The 15827-nt window shown below is 43.2% G+C and overlaps 1 long non-coding RNA gene across 2 annotated transcripts in view; it reads left to right on the top strand.

The window, feature by feature from the left end:
* Positions 1-15827, top strand: part of LOC132772855 (uncharacterized) — a 189732-nt gene that overhangs the window by 114958 nt on the left and 58947 nt on the right. Inside the window, exon 3 of one of the 2 annotated variants that reach the window (XR_009631286.2) lies at positions 820-1004. The exons of the other annotated variant lie outside the window; for it this stretch is intronic. This is a non-coding gene — a long non-coding RNA (uncharacterized lncRNA). The remainder of the gene's footprint in view (positions 1-819; positions 1005-15827) is intronic. 2 annotated transcript variants of the gene reach the window in all.

Below are 15827 nucleotides of genomic sequence, written 5' to 3'. Positions count from 1 at the left end.
ATCCCTCCTTTCCTTTAGGAGAAAATTTAAAACATGGATTTGGGACCAGGCGTTTGGACCATCTGGCAGACTACGACAACTGATAAGAATGGACAAAGTGGAATGAAGTTATGGACTCTGAATGGCGAATGCTGAGCATGAGATTAGTTTACTGACTATGTTATATATAGATTGTTTTAATTGCTATAACTGTTTTAATTGCTGTTTTATACGTTATCTGTATTATTGTGTAGGCATCGAATTGTGCCTTTTGTAAGCCGCCCTGAGTCCCCCCTCGGGGGTTGAGAAGGGTGGGGTAGAAGTACACAAAATAAAATAAATAAATAAATAATTTACTAATTGATGTAGTAAATAAATTATTTGGAATTGGAAAAAAACACTTCTCAAAATAGCCTGTCCCAGGGTAGTTTCAATCCTCTTTCCTCAATTAATTGGACAGGAAAGAGGAGAAAAAACTATTTTACCAGTGACTGAATTGTTGGCAGAAAGAAATCTTTTGCCAGCAAGCATCACTTTTTAAATGTGTCACTTACAAGCTCGCTAAAAAGAAAAACAAAGAGAGAAAAATCTGCTTTCTTTGATAAATTGGGACTTAAAGTTGCTTGAAGGACCTTTCCTTACATCTCTAAATGCTCTTCAGTCTTCTTTACGCCTTGGCTCTCAATTAACTACTGGCTTTATTGGATGCTTTGGCAGAAGTTCTGCATAATGTCCTGTTTTTTTAACAATGACCGTACACGGCACCTGCACGGGCTTTTGTGGCGGGCGACCGCCAAACATTTGAAACGTTGAGTTGTTGTATTTTGTTTATTTGCCCAGATAATTGCAGAAGCAGTGGCCGAGGTTTGGAATCAGATCTGACACGGTGAAATGAAAGACGGCAGCAGATGCTGAGCGTAACAACAAAAGTGTACGCACAGGAGAAACACAACAGGATTTTTTTCTTTCTCCTTTCTTTCTTTCAAGCCGATTTCTCCTTTCAGCAGCACCCTCTGAGCTATCAGGTGAATAAGAGCTCTTTATTTCTTTTCTGCATAAGGATGGTTGCGGGAGAGAAAGGTGTCTCATTTTCCTAGCCTGCTTTCAGGATCATTAAATACATATATCATGTTGGATGTGTAGAAGGTATAGCAAAATCCAAAAAAAGGAATGCATTGTGCTGATATCGAATCATACAGTCATTGAGTTGGAAGAGACCTCGTGGGCCATCCAGTCCAACCCCCTGCCAAGAAGCAGGAAAATTGCATTCTTCATTAGGGCAACCATAATATTCAAAATACAGTGCTTTCCTCCTCCTCCTCCTCCTCCTCCTCCTCTTTGGATTTTGTTATATTGTTACTATCATCACTTCGTTTTGTAACAATGCTTCTAGCAAGGTTACAAACACTACTGTGTTGTATTGGGATGTTGTTATGTTTTGAGCCAAAGCAAACAAAACCCTCTGTTAAAGATAGCTCAATTTTGTGGTGTCCATAATATTTGAATATTGAGAAGCTTGGATTGTTGTGAGTTTTCCAGGCTGTATGGCTATGTTCCAGAAGCATTCCCTCCTGACGTTGTGCCCACATCTATTGCAGGCATCCTCAGAGGTTGTGAAGTCTATTGGAAACTACGCAAGTGGGGTTTATATATCTGTGGAATATATAGGGTGGGAGAAAGAACTGGAAGCAAGTGTGAATGTTGCAATTGGCCACCTTGATTAGCACTGAATGGCCTTGTAGCTTCAAAGCCTGACTGACTGCTGCCTGGGATAATCCTTTGTTGGGAGGTATTAGCTGGCCCTGATTGTTTCCTGTCTGGAATTCTCCTGTTTTCTGAGTGTTCCTCTTTTTAGTTTTTTAAAATACTGGGTAGCCATTCAATACTAATAAAGGTGGCCAATTGCAACATTCACACTTTCCTCAAACAGACAAGAGTTCTATGGGTGGAACGTTCACAGTGGTTTAACCCACTGTTCCACCAGGACATTTATCTTAATCTTAATGAATTCCAGCAAGGAGTCTTTGAAGAAATATTTCTTCTTCCTCTTTGTCCTCTTATTTTCTGTAAAGTATTAAAACAATGTTGGATGATTATTATTGCTAAAACTTAGTTATTGTGTGCTTTCAAGTCATGGTGGTTCTCAACCTTTTTTTTGACCAGGGGCCACTTAACCAGGGACCACTTTGACCAGGGCCAATTCTCAAACATTAGTGCCAAAAGGGTTACGAATCTGTTCTTGGTCAGCTTTAGATTTGGTTTGGTTATTTGGGGTTCTGATTCAGAGAATTGCATTGGTTAGCCCACATCAGTTTTAGTTTCTGATACAGAACATATACCATCCAGTAGTTGCCATCTGCTCACTCACAGAAAACCATATCTAATCATCTAGAGCTGGTAGTAATAATCTTTCATGGGTAGTCAGCCTTTCCCCTCCCAACATCCCTGTTGCCTCGGCACTATAGGAGTGTTTCGCAAGACCAGTTGCTCTCGTTCCTGCGTGGTTTCGAGGCAACGGTGTAGTAATGTTGAGGCCGCAGACCATATTTTTATTCTTGAGGACCACTGGTGCTCCACGCACCACAAGTTGGGAACCACTGCTCTAAGGCAACCTTTTTCCAGGGACTTCTGAGGCTGAGAGTCTGTGACTCCCTCAAGGTTGCCTGGACAGTTTTTGTAGCGGAACAGGAAAACAAATCTTGGCCTCCAGAGCAATAATCTTATGCTCAAACCAGCTTATCAGTACTACCATTTCTATTTGCAATGATACTATTCATGATTATGATTGTTTTGTTTATTTGTAGAACCCAGTATTATCAGTTCTGTGTGTAGGGCATGATGTAGCAGATTAGGTGCTGGACTCAAACTCAATAGCAGTGGTTTTCATATTCTGTTGCCATTGTTATGCCCTTTTGTACTTTGAGATACCTTGGGTTGAACCTTGGAGTGCCTGCAGGCATGTATGCGCTCTCTTGCAGAGCACTGCTCCTTCCCTGGCTGCATGTGAGAATGCCTGTTCTCTTGCAGATCCCATTATTACGGTATCTGTGTCTGGAGAAGAGTGATTGGACAAGAGCAATTTGAGAACCCGGCTCAAGTTCAACAAGTTTGAGGCGTTATGAATTTAATGGGGTTTTCCCAGGGAAATGCCAGCTAGCATTGCTGCAGCATAATTAATTTTATGAGATGCAAATGTATGCTAGGTGGGAGGTCAGGCCTGTTCAGGGCAAGTCAGAATTGCTGGCTGGCTTCTTTTTTGAATGGCTAATGAGTTCATTTACATGCTCCTCTTTTTGCTCTCCTTCCATAGAGCACCTGCTCTCTCACTCTCTTGTTCTCTCTCCCAGGTGCTAGGAAATGCAGAAAGAAGCAAATTAGGTGTAAAATGTTGAAGTTTCTATCTAGGAAAAAGAAGGAAAGACAAGGAGAAGGGTACTCTTTCTGGCACCTGAATGACCGAGAGGAAAGGAAGAAACTAACTTAGTAGGACTCCGTAAGGGATCCATTCTGGGTCTGTGGTATTTAGAGCTCTTAGTGTGTAAATCGGAGTTTCGCAACCTGGGGGTTCGAACTTCGCGCGGGGGGGGGGGTCATGAGGGGGTGACAGAGGGGTCACTAAAGACCATCAGAAAACACAGTATTTTCTGTTAGTCCTGGGTGTTCTGTGTGGGAAGTTTGGCCCAATTCTATTGCTGATAGAGTTCAGAATGCTCTTTGATTGTAGGTGAACTATAAATCCCAGCAACTACAACTCCCAAATATCAATGTCTGTTTTCCCCAAACTTCACCTGTGTTCACATTTGGGCATATTGAGTATCAGCTTAGGTCCAGATCCATCATTGTTTTAGCCCACAGTATTCTTTGGATGTATGTGAGCTACAACTCCCAAACTCAAGCAGTGCCCACCAAACCCGTCCAGTATTTTCTGTTTGTCATGGGAGTTCTGTGTGCCAAGTTTGGTTCAAATCCATGGTTGGCGGAGTTCAGAATGCTCTTTGATTGTGGGTGAACTATACATCCTAGCAACTACAACTCCCAAATTTCAAGGTCTATTTCCCCCTAACTCTACCAGTGTTCACATTTGGGTATATTGAGTATATGTGCCAAGTTTGGCCCAGTGAATGAAAATACATCCTTCATATCAGATATTTACATTACAATTCAAAACAGTAGCAAAATTCCAGTTATGAAGTAGCAACGAGGAGTAATGTTATGGTTGGGAATCAACACAACATGAGGAAGTATATTAAGGGGTCGCATCATTAGAAAGGTTGGGAAACACTGGTGTAAATGAAGTCACATCCCATAGGTTTGTGTTTAAAATGGGTGTGCTGTATATGGCTCCCTCTCTCCAAGTCTTGGTAAATTATTTAACCCTTGCAGTCTATATCAGGTTGTTGCTCCTGGAGCTGATTTTGAGATTTGCATATAGTCCTTTGCATTTTGCTCAGAGTTGAGCCCAGCAAATTGACTATTTTTGTGTCCTCCCATGGAGATGCCCATAAAAAATGCCCTGAGATTGGACAATCCCCGTCAGACCTGGACCACCTTGATGCTTTGCGTACAGAAGACTTTTGCCAGGTATTGCTTCTACTATCTAATATCACTTGATATTTGAAAACGAAGAGCCAGGTCTAGAAGCAGGGAGATGTGGAATGTGTTTGAGCTTAGTTTTAAGCTAAGAGATTCAAGGGAATATAGTGAGTATGTAATAATTTTGTTCTTAAAGCGTGAAGAACCACAGTTTGCAGGGAGAGCTGCCTGACAGCTTAATCCCATTGCTTTATCCCAGATTTCTTTCAATCCAATGTAAAATGTTCCTGCTTTTCCTGTGCAGGATTCTCATCAAGCCTTTTTGACTGAGGTCTTTCAGAGTTGCTGTCAGTCACAACAACTGGTCTGGTTCAGGACCTCATTAGTCATCTCCATATATATTTCACTTATAACAGTGGTTCCCAACCTTTGGGTCTCCAGATGTTTTGGACTTCAACTCCCAGAAATCCCAACCAGCTTACTAGCTGTTAGAAACTGTGAGAGCTGAAGTCCAAAACACCTGGAGGCCCAATGTTGGGAACCACTGACTTATAGGAAGATGAGTCCAGTGAGTCACTCAGGAGAAACTAGAACAGTGATTCTCAACCTTCCGAATGCCGAGACCCTTTAATACATGTTGTGGTGACTCCCAACCATAACATTATTTTTGTTGTGACTTCATAACTTTGCTACTGTTACGAATCATAATGTAAATATAGGATGTATTTTCATTCATTGGACCAAATTTGGTACAAATACAGATATAGCCAAATTTGCATACTGGTGGGATTGGGGCGGGGGGGGGGGGGTGTGATTTTGTCATTTGGAATTTGTAGTTCCCAGAATTTATAGTTAACCTACAATCAAACTCCACCAATAATGGAATTGAACCAAACTCGACACACAGAACTCACATGATCAACAGAAAATACTGAAAGGGTTTGGCTGGGCGTTGACCTTGAGTTTTGGAGTTGTAGTTCACCTACATCCAGAGAGCACTGTGGACTCAAGCAATGATGGATCTGGACTAAACTTGGCATGAATACGCAATATGCCCAAATGTGAACACTGTTGGGAGTTTGGGGAAAATAGACCTTGACATTTGGTAGTTGTAGTTGCTGGGATTTATAGTTCACCTACAATCAAAAGAGCATTCTGAGCCCCACCAACTATAGAATTGGGCCAAACTTCCCACACAGAACCCCCATGACCAACAGAAAATACTGTGTTTTCTGATGGTCTTTGGCAACCCCTCTGACATCCTCTCGCAAGCCCCTCAGAGGTCCCAACCACCAGATTGAGAAATGCTGCATTATGGGATAGGATTCTCCCCTTCTCCCCTTCCCTGTTCCCAAGCATATTTTTGCCTTTTTTGTTTTTAATACTGAAACTGTGCAATTGCAATAAAAATGAAAGAAATACTTTTAAAACGTAAGAAACTGCTATAGTGCAGAAAGGCAGGGCTATGAGAGTTTTTGACGACCCCTCTGACGCTCCCTTGTGATCCCTCAGGTGCCCTGACCCCCAGGTTAAGAAACATTAAACTAGAACTTGCTAGAGAGGACATATTAAGTCAAACGGCACATAATCAAATCAAATCCAGAAAAGTTAAATGGAAGGCCACCTGTATGTTGTTCCGACAGACGTCCTACAAGGGATGTCAGTCTGTGGTCCAAATAAGTCACCCTGCGAGCTTCATGGCTGAGTGGGAAAGCAGGGTGCAACCATAATGACCAATACTTTGTGATAACCTTCTTGTCTATCGTCCTCTTGCTGCGAACGTTGCTTTTCTGAGCTGCCAGGAGTCTCTGCCAAAAGCTTCTGGTTCATTTTGCCCCAAGAACTGGTTTATCATGATGTGGGCAACTTTTCAGAATCCATCTTCACTGCATCCTTTGGAAGCTCCTTGTGGATCTAGCTCTGAATGTCAGGGCAGGCAGGACATTTCAAGATTGAGCATGTTTTATGTGGAGTTTCTCAAGCGCATGTTGTTTTTACTGCTGCAGTGTTAACAAGTTCTTCGCCCATCGGGAAGGGGGATGAACTTTTTCTCCTTCCTCATCTTCTGTCTTGTAGCCTCTTCTCCTTCTCTAGATTCATATATAGTAGGAAGAAGTTTAAGAAGAACTGGTTTGTGTGGCAATACACTTGCCAAAGAGGAAGAACAAAATGGGGATATTTCCATTTCCAATGGCATCCAAAGGTCCCCAAGTTTGCCTTGGGTATCTTTAGTTTCAGTTCCATATCCAGAATGGGGAAGCCTGCTGGGTTTCATTGACTGTGACCTTTTTTTTTTTTTTTGAACAGGAGCTGTTGTCAAGGTTAAAATATGTTCATGTGCTGCTCCAAGATGAATGACAGGACAGAGCAGGTTCTTCTGGTAGATCTGTAGGGATTTCTGATTCTCTGTTGCAGCATAGAAAACTTACTGAGTTGGACTATAACTCCTGTTGTTTAGCAGCCCTATTGGTTGTGGGATTCTGGGACTGGCTTTTCAATGTAGTAATTTTTCCGAACACTGGTCCTTGTAGTGTTTCCCCAATCAGAGAAGCCACAACCCTGTATTTACAATAACCATTCACCACTCTTGTTAAAAGGTTTTTTCCAAGGGCTTTCACTTATAAGGTCGACACAAGAAGCCCACTTGATGGCTTTGTTGTTGTTGTTATTTGCCTACAAGTCATTTCTGACACAGGATTTCTTTGGTGGAATTTGTTCTCTTCACCTGAGGCTGAGAAGGTGTGATATGCTCAGCTCATTTGGTGATTTTTTCATGGCCAAGTGGGGATTCAAACCCTTCTCTCCCAGTGTCCTCATCCAGCATTCAAATCACTACATTATGCTAGCTCATAACCTGATGATAAATTATGACCCTTCACTTGATGATATGTTATTACAAAAAAAAGTCATATCTTCCCTATCACAATGAAATATGAGGGATGCTGAAAGAAAAATAATAAAATTAGAAGTAGTTTTTGTTTGGAAAAGTAGAACATAGCTCCACCTTGCTACTTAAATGCTCATATTGTTGGGTCAGAATCTTCTCTGGAATCCTTTCTCTTTATTTCATGTGTCACAGGATGCTAGTTCTGCTGACTAGCTTGGGTAACTCCTTCAATGTCAGGACTAAAACCTGCAATGGATGCATTTTCTCACTTGCAAGATGACAGTAGATTTGAAAGCAGACACACTGTAGAAAGAAAAAGCCCCTTGAGTGTTCCTTTAACCAAGAAGTCTTTTTGATGGTTCACTTTTGTGCTTTCACTTTTTTGGAGCTTATGTCAGCCACTGTCAGAAATAGTAAAAATGAACTAGGTATTTTTAATTACAAAAATTTGAGTCAAGCTCTGAAAGAGTAGACCAAAGCCTGTTAGAGTTAGTGGGCCAAAACTAGTGTTGTCCTGATGAGTGTGAGGTAAACTTCTGTGTGAGAGAAGCCTCGGGTGAGAGAAGCACCAGGTTGAAGGCTTTGTGTGTACAGTTGTGTGTAAAGCTACTGTGTGAAGCTCCTGTGTAAGTTCGGCCTGAGAGGAAGCTCTTCGAGAGCGAAACTAGAAGCTGTTTATCTGCATAAGAAAGAAGCCCAATATGGAAGCAAAGAAGGAATTATAAAGAATGCTATTTGTGTTATAGAAAAATTGTTCTTGTAAATAGTATAACCATATTTTACTACAAAGAAAAGTCTCCTATGGAAGATATAATATTGGTTTGTGTGTTTTTGTTCATTTTATCACTTTGGGCTACTGGTGCTGGGTCACACGGCTGCTAATAAGTTACTCTGTTGTACATCATGGGATTTTCTGAGTTCAAGAGTGTGTGACTTCCCCAAGGTCACCTAGTGGGTTTCCATAGCTAAGCTGGGAATCAAACTCTGGTCCCCAGAGTCATTGTCCAGTACTCAAACCATTGGCTCTCAGTACCACACCACACTACAAGTCCCAGGATGTCATAGGGAAAGCCCAGGATGTCATGGGCTTTCCACAGAAGTTGAGGAAGCAGGAACCCATTTTGTTTCCTTCTGCTTCAGGGTAAGCTTCTTTAAATTTAACAGCTTTCAGTGCTGCTTTCTTTGAGGGGAGGGGCTTCCTGAGTTTAAAAATTAACTGCTCTGCTTGAGGGGAGGGGCTTCCTGAGTTTGAAAATTAACTGCTTTGTCTGAGAGGCGGAGCTTCCTGGTTATCCTATATAAACCAGTGTCTGAACCCAAGGGGCAGCTGGGCTTTCCACAGAAGTTGAGGAAGCAGGAACCCATTTTGTTTCCTTCTGCTTCAGGGTAAGCTTCTTTAAATTTAACAGCTTTCAGTGCTGCTTTCTTTGAGAGGCGGGGCTTCCTGAGTTTAAAAATTAACTGCTCTGCTTGAGGGGAGGGGCTTCCTGAGTTTGAAAATTAACTGCTTTGTCTGAGAGGCGGAGCTTCCTGGTTATCCTATATAAACCAGTGTCTGAACCCAAGGGGCAGCTGGGCTTTCCACAGAACTCGTACACTCAGTAACCTATACTTTCACCCCTGCATACAGACAACAACATCAAACACACACCAAGAGGAGGTCATTAGCAACCTCCAGATGGAACAAACACGAAAACTTCCCATCTCATGCACAAGCTGTGGCATGTTCAGCTTTTTCACACTACAGTTACTCAATTACATCTGCCCCAAGTGTACACAGATCACTCGCATGGAACACAGGATACGACAACTCGAGGACCGTATTAAGACCCTTAAGGACATTCAGGAACTTGAGCTGTTCTTAGACACCACACACCACACTGGCCTAGACACGCAGCCCATATCACACCAACATTACGGGGAGGCTCAACAGAACAGCACCTCAGATGTCGACAACCCTCAGGCTTGGAGAAATGTCACCCTTAGAAGGACACATAGGACCCGGAAGCCTCCTCAGAATACTTCCGCTCAGCTGCAGTTACACAATAGATTCCAAATTCTCACACAACTAGCACCTGACCAAGAAACACAACATATTGGGGAAGACCAGAATGGCTTAGATACTGATCAGTGGCTCATCCTTGATCAGTGTGCGGGGGATAGCCCTGACTGGGACAACACTTCACAACATTCACACTTGCACAATCCTGCAGGTGTACCATCCCCAACCATAGACCAGGAGCAACAGGAACACATACAGGAGAACCATAGGCTCTTGGACGAATCTCAATGGATTGTCCTTGACGAATGCACCGGGGATGTCGAGGAGGAGGACAACACTTTTCACCTACACAATTCACACCAACAGGATCACTTTTCTGGAGACCTACACACTACATTGCACAAAAGGGGCCCTGTCATTCCGGAAAGTAAACAGGTCTTGGTAGTAGGCGACTCCCTCCTTAGAGGAACGGAAGCTGTCATTTCCAGACCAGATGGGATGGCTCGAGAAATATGCTGCCTACCGGGGGCAAAAATACACCATATCACTCAGAGGCTCACCAGGCTCCTCAAGCCCTATCACCGTCCTCCCCTCATGTTGATTCATGTAGGAACCAATGATACTGCAAGGCATACGTTTCAAAAGATCACAAATGATTTTCGAGCTCTAGGAGCAATGCTAAAAGAATGTAATGTACAGGTGGTCTTTTCATCCCTCCTCCCTGTTGTAAGACACGGACCCACAAGAGCCAGAAAAATAGTACAGGTCAATGACTGGCTTAGAAAATGGTGTCAGGAGGAACGCTTTGGCTTCCTCGACCATGGCCTGCTTTTCCAGGAGGATGGCCTACTGGCAAGGGATGGGGTGCATCTCACACAAGTAGGAAAACACCTTTTTGCTCACAGACTCGCAAACCTCATTAGACGCACTTTAAACTAGGTCCACCGGGGGAGGGGGACAACAGCCTTGCGAACACTACTTTACCCATAATGTCTGGGAATCGCCAGAAGGCTAAACGGAGGGCTGCACAAACACAGCAAGGACCAAGGACCAAAAGCACAATAATCCCAATTAAACAGCTCAAGGGAAGATCCCAGGGGCTCACATGTCTTTACACTAATGCACAGAGCATGGGAAATAAACAAGACGAACTCCAACTTCTAGCACAACACCACAAATATGATATCATAGCCATCACTGAAACCTGGTGGGATGACTCCTATCGCTGGAATGTAGATATCGAGGGGTATAACCTCTTTCACAGAAACCGAACAAAGGGGAGAGGAGGCGGAGTAGCCTTATATGTCAAAAACTCTTATGCTGCAGAAGAAATTCAAGACAGCAATCTGGGAAACCAGCTTGAAATCATCTGGATAAGAATCAAGGGAACTGGGACTCAAAAAGATGTCGTTGTAGGCGTCTACTACAGACCCCCAAGCCAGGAGGAAGAACTTGATGAAGTCTTCTGCCAACAGTTGACCAAACAGGCACAGAGAAGAGATGTAGTAGTCATGGGCGATTTCAACTATCCCGATATTTGCTGGAAAACAAACTCGGCCAAGAGTACAAGGTCCAACAAATTCCTCGCTTGCCTTGCAGACAATTTCATGGTCCAGAAGGTAGAAGAGGCAACAAGGGGATTGGCTACTCTTGATCTCATCCTAACAAATGCGGAGGACCTGATCGATGCGGTCGAAGTGGTAGGATCCTTAGGGGCAAGTGACCATGTGCTCCTGCAATTTGAGGTACAAAGGAAGGCCGAAACTAAGACAAGTCAAACCCGCATTTTGGACTTTAGGAGAGCTGATTTCCAAAAAATGAAGGAAACGCTGAGCAGCATTCCGTGGACACAGATACTAAAAGACAAGGGAGTTACGGATGGATGGGAATTTCTCAAGAGTGAAATACTCAAGGCGCAATTGCAAACCGTGCCAACAAAGAGAAAAAATAGGACAAGTGCAAAGAAGTCAGAATGGATGTCCAAAGAACTTCTAACTGTGCTAAGACACAAAAGAGACATGCACAAGAAGTGGAAAAAGGGAGAAATCACCAAAGAAGAATTCAAACAAATAGCCAACACCTGTAGGGAAAAGGTCCGCAAGGCTAAAGCAAAAAACGAGCTCAGACTTGCCAGGGACATTAAAAACAATAAAAAGGGCTTCTATTCTTATGTCAGTAGAAAAAGGAAAAACAAGGAGGCGATAGGACCTCTTCGAGGAGAAGATGAGGCAATGCTGACAGGGGATAGGGAAAAGGCAGAACTACTTAATGCCTTCTTTGCCTCGGTCTTCTCACAAAAAGAGAGTCTTCAACCTCAGCAAGATGGAGTGGATGAGGGATTGGAGGACATCCAACCCCAAATTGGGAAAGAAGTCGTCCAGGAATACCTGGCCGCTCTTAATGAGTTCAAGTCCCCAGGGCCAGATCAACTACACCCAAGAGTATTGAAGGAACTAGCGGAAGTCATTTCGGAACCATTGGCAACCATCTTTGAGAGTTCTTGGAGAACGGGAGAAGTTCCAGCAGATTGGAGGAGGGCCAATGTGGTCCCAATCTTCAAGAAGGGAAAAAAGGACGACCCAAACAACTACCGTCCGGTCAGCCTCACGTCGATACCGGGCAAGATTCTGGAAAAGATTGTTAAGGAAGCGGTCTGCAAACACTTAGAAACAAATGCAGTCATCGCTAATAGTCAACATGGATTTATCAAAAACAAGTCATGCCAGACTAATCTGATCTCTTTCTTCGATAGAGCTACAAGCTGGGTAGATGCGGGGAATGCCGTGGATGTAGCGTACCTGGATTTCAGTAAAGCCTTCGACAAGGTCCCCCATGACCTTCTGGCAAGGAAACTAGTCCAATGTGGGCTAGGCAAAACTACAGTGAGGTGGATCTGTAATTGGTTAAGTGGACGAACACAGAGAGTGCTCACTAATGCTTCCTCTTCATCTTGGAAAGAAGTGACGAGCAGAGTGCCGCAGGGTTCCGTCCTGGGCCCGGTCCTGTTCAACATCTTTATTAATGACTTAGATGAAGGGCTAGAAGGCATGATCATCAAGTTTGCAGACGACACCAAATTGGGAGGGATAGCCAATAGTCCAGAGGACAGGAGCAGGATTCAAAATGATCTTGACAGATTAGAGAGATGGGCCAAAACTAACAAAATGAAGTTCAACAGTGACAAATGCAAGATACTCCACTTTGGCAGAAAAAATGAAATGCAAAGATACAGAATGGGGGACGCCTGGCTCGAGAGCAGTATGTGTGAAAAAGATCTTGGAGTCCTCGTGGACAACAAGTTAAACATGAGCCAACAATGTGATGTGGCGGCAAAAAAAGCCAATGGGATTTTGGCCTGCATCAATAGGAGCATAGTGTCTAGATCTAAGGAAGTAATGCTACCCCTCTATTCTGCTTTGGTTAGACCACATCTGGAATATTGTGTCCAATTCTGGGCACCACAATTCAAGAGAGATATTGACAAGCTGGAATGTGTCCAGAGGAGGGCGACTAAAATGATCAAGGGTCTGGAGAACAAGCCCTATGAGGAGCGGCTTAGGGAACTGGGCATGTTTAGCCTGAAGAAGAGAAGGCTGAGAGGAGATATGATAGCCATGTATAAATATGTGAGAGGAAGCCACAGGGAGGAGGGAGCAAGCTTGTTTTCTGCTTCCTTGGAGACTAGGACGCGGAACAATGGCTTCAAACTACAAGAGAGGAGATTCCATCTGAACATTAGGAAGAACTTCCTGACTGTGAGAGCCGTTCAGCAGTGGAACTCTCTGCCCCGGAGTGTGGTGGAGGCTCCTTCTTTGGAAGCTTTTAAGCAGAGGCTGGATGGCCATTTGTCAGGGGTGATTTGAATGCAATATTCCTGCTTCTTGGCAGGGGGTTGGACTGGACGGCCCTTGAGGTCTCTTCCAACTCTTTGATTCTATGATTCTATAGGATGGAGCCATGATTGCAAAGCTAGCCACCGGGATTGTGGCACAGCTGTCTGAGTGTCAACTGCATTAAGATCATTCTGACCAAAAGGTCATGAGTTCGAAGCCAGCCCGGGTTGGAATGGGCTTCCAACCAATTGTGTAGCCTGTTGTCGACCTTTGCAACCCGAAAGACAGTTGCATCTGTCAAGTAGGAAAATTAGGTACCACCTTAAAGTGTGGGGAAGCTAAATTAACTAATTTACGAGGCCATAAAAAAGACTCCAGGAAAACACTCCAGCAAAAAAGCATGCGTGGAATGCGGAAGTACTTCATCAGTGTCGCAGATGGACGATGAAAGCGACAGCTCCCCTGGCGGCCAGAAAAAGTTAAATAGCCTCTGTGTATGTCTGTATACGTTGTATGTCAAATCGGCATTGAATGTTTGCCATATATGTGTACACTGTAATCCGCCCTGAGTCCCCTGTGGGGTGAGAAGGGCGGAATATAAAAGCTGTAAATAAATAAATAAATAAATAAATGTGTAACACGGATGTGCTCATTAAATTATATGAGATTACAAGACTCAAGATCCCCATCACCCATATATTTATTTGCCCATGGGAGCATGGAAGTGGCCTTTCCAGATGTTTTCATTTGTGTTGTTTGTATACATGGCATGAAAATGTTTTCGAAAACTTCAGCCATTTACATGACATCCAAGCACATGCTGCATGTTGGTACCAAACAGATGTAAAAACAATTGCAAAGGGAACAGCATCAGGCCATCTGCCCAAAGTGAGAGCCCTGAAGCATTTTTTGGAAGCTTCAGATTTGTTGAATTGGATGGATACACTCACCAGGATCCTGTGGGTTCTTTTTTCCTTTGGAGGAAGGAAGTCTCTGATGTTTAAAACTTTGGGGATTTTTCCTCCTTCTTAAAAAAGAAAAGCAGAAATCGCTGTCCAGACAGGAAGTGATTAAGAGGTGAATAAAGATTTCAAATAGACTCGGGGTCAAGGCAAGGATGGAAGGCTGGCTGTGCGCCTGGGATGCTTTGGGAGAGGAAGAGAAGGAGGCGGAATAATGAACCCAGGAATTTAGGATGAAGCCGTGGGAAAGAAAGAGGAGGTTTTCCTTTTGGAGAAGCCTTTCAGCCTTTGAGGGCCTGGGTAGTAGGAAATTAGGCATTTGTTCCCCATTAGCTCTCTTGTGTGCACAGACATACACTAACCCAACCTCCTTAAAATTGTCTTGGTTCCTCATTTCATAAAGGAATAAGATGTTTTAACCATATCCAGGTTTCCTTTACTTAACTATTCCCTCTCACAGACATGAGTGAAATCTGGGCTACCTCTTCCAAAACTCTGGTGCATCTATTGTCTCATAATATTAAGTTTAAGAGAGAGTTTAGCAATAAAATAACTATATTTAAGAGTCGAGTATTGTATCCAATACCTTATCAGTTGTCTCATATGCTCACAATGAGAGTTTCAGGGCAAATGTGGACAGTGTCAAACCTAATCAAAGCAACAAGTACAAATATTAACTTGACAGTTATCTCTCCATGTTTGCAGCTTTGACTTTGCGGTATTCGATTATTCACTGAATTTATTAAAAATGTGTTCTCCAGAAATTTCAAGGTCCTCCTGTGTGACTCTGTGGTTAATTTCCTCCAGTTGTGGTGGAGAACCTAGAGATTTGAGAGAGAATATATTTTTGGCATTATTTACATCAGTGGTTCTCAACCTTCCTAATGTCGCACCCCCTTCATACAGTTCCCCCAACCATAAAATTATTTTCGTTGCTACTTCATAACTGTAACTCTCCTACTGTTATGAATCGTAATGTATATATCTGATGTGCAGGATGTATTTTCATTCACTGGACCCAATTTGGCACAAATATCCAATACGCCCAAATTTAAATACTGGTGGGCTTGGGGGAAAGGTTGATTTGGTTATCTGGGATTTGTAGTCCACCTACAATCAAAGAGCATTCTGGACTTCGCCAAAGATGGAATTGAATCAAATTTGACACACAGACCTCCCATGTCCAAGAGAAAATACTGGGTTTGGTAGGCATTGATATTGAGTTAGGAGTTGTAGTTCACCTACATCTAGAGAATACTGCGGACTCAAACAATGATGGATCTGGACCAAACTTGGAACAGATACTCAATATGCCCAAATGTGAAAACCAGTGGAGTTTGGTTAGTCCTTGACATTTGGGAGTTGTAATTGTTGGGATTTATAGTTTACTTACAATTAAGGAGCATTCCGAAACCCACCAACAATGGAATTGGGCCAAACATCCAACACAGAACCCCCATGACCAAAAGAAAATACTGTGTTTCCTAGTGGTCTATGGTGACCCCTCTGACACCCCCTCGTGACTCCCCCCCCCCCCCGGAGTCCTGACCCCCAGGTTGAAAAATGCTGGTCTAGTTATTCCAGTTGGTAGCAGGCAATCTGATCCATACAGTTGTTTTAGACTACAACTC

This window comes from Anolis sagrei, chromosome 4 (genome assembly GCF_037176765.1).
Source record: "Anolis sagrei isolate rAnoSag1 chromosome 4, rAnoSag1.mat, whole genome shotgun sequence".
NCBI classification, from domain to species: Eukaryota; Metazoa; Chordata; class Lepidosauria; order Squamata; family Dactyloidae; genus Anolis; species Anolis sagrei.
This window is presented reverse-complemented; position numbering and strand designations above follow the sequence as displayed.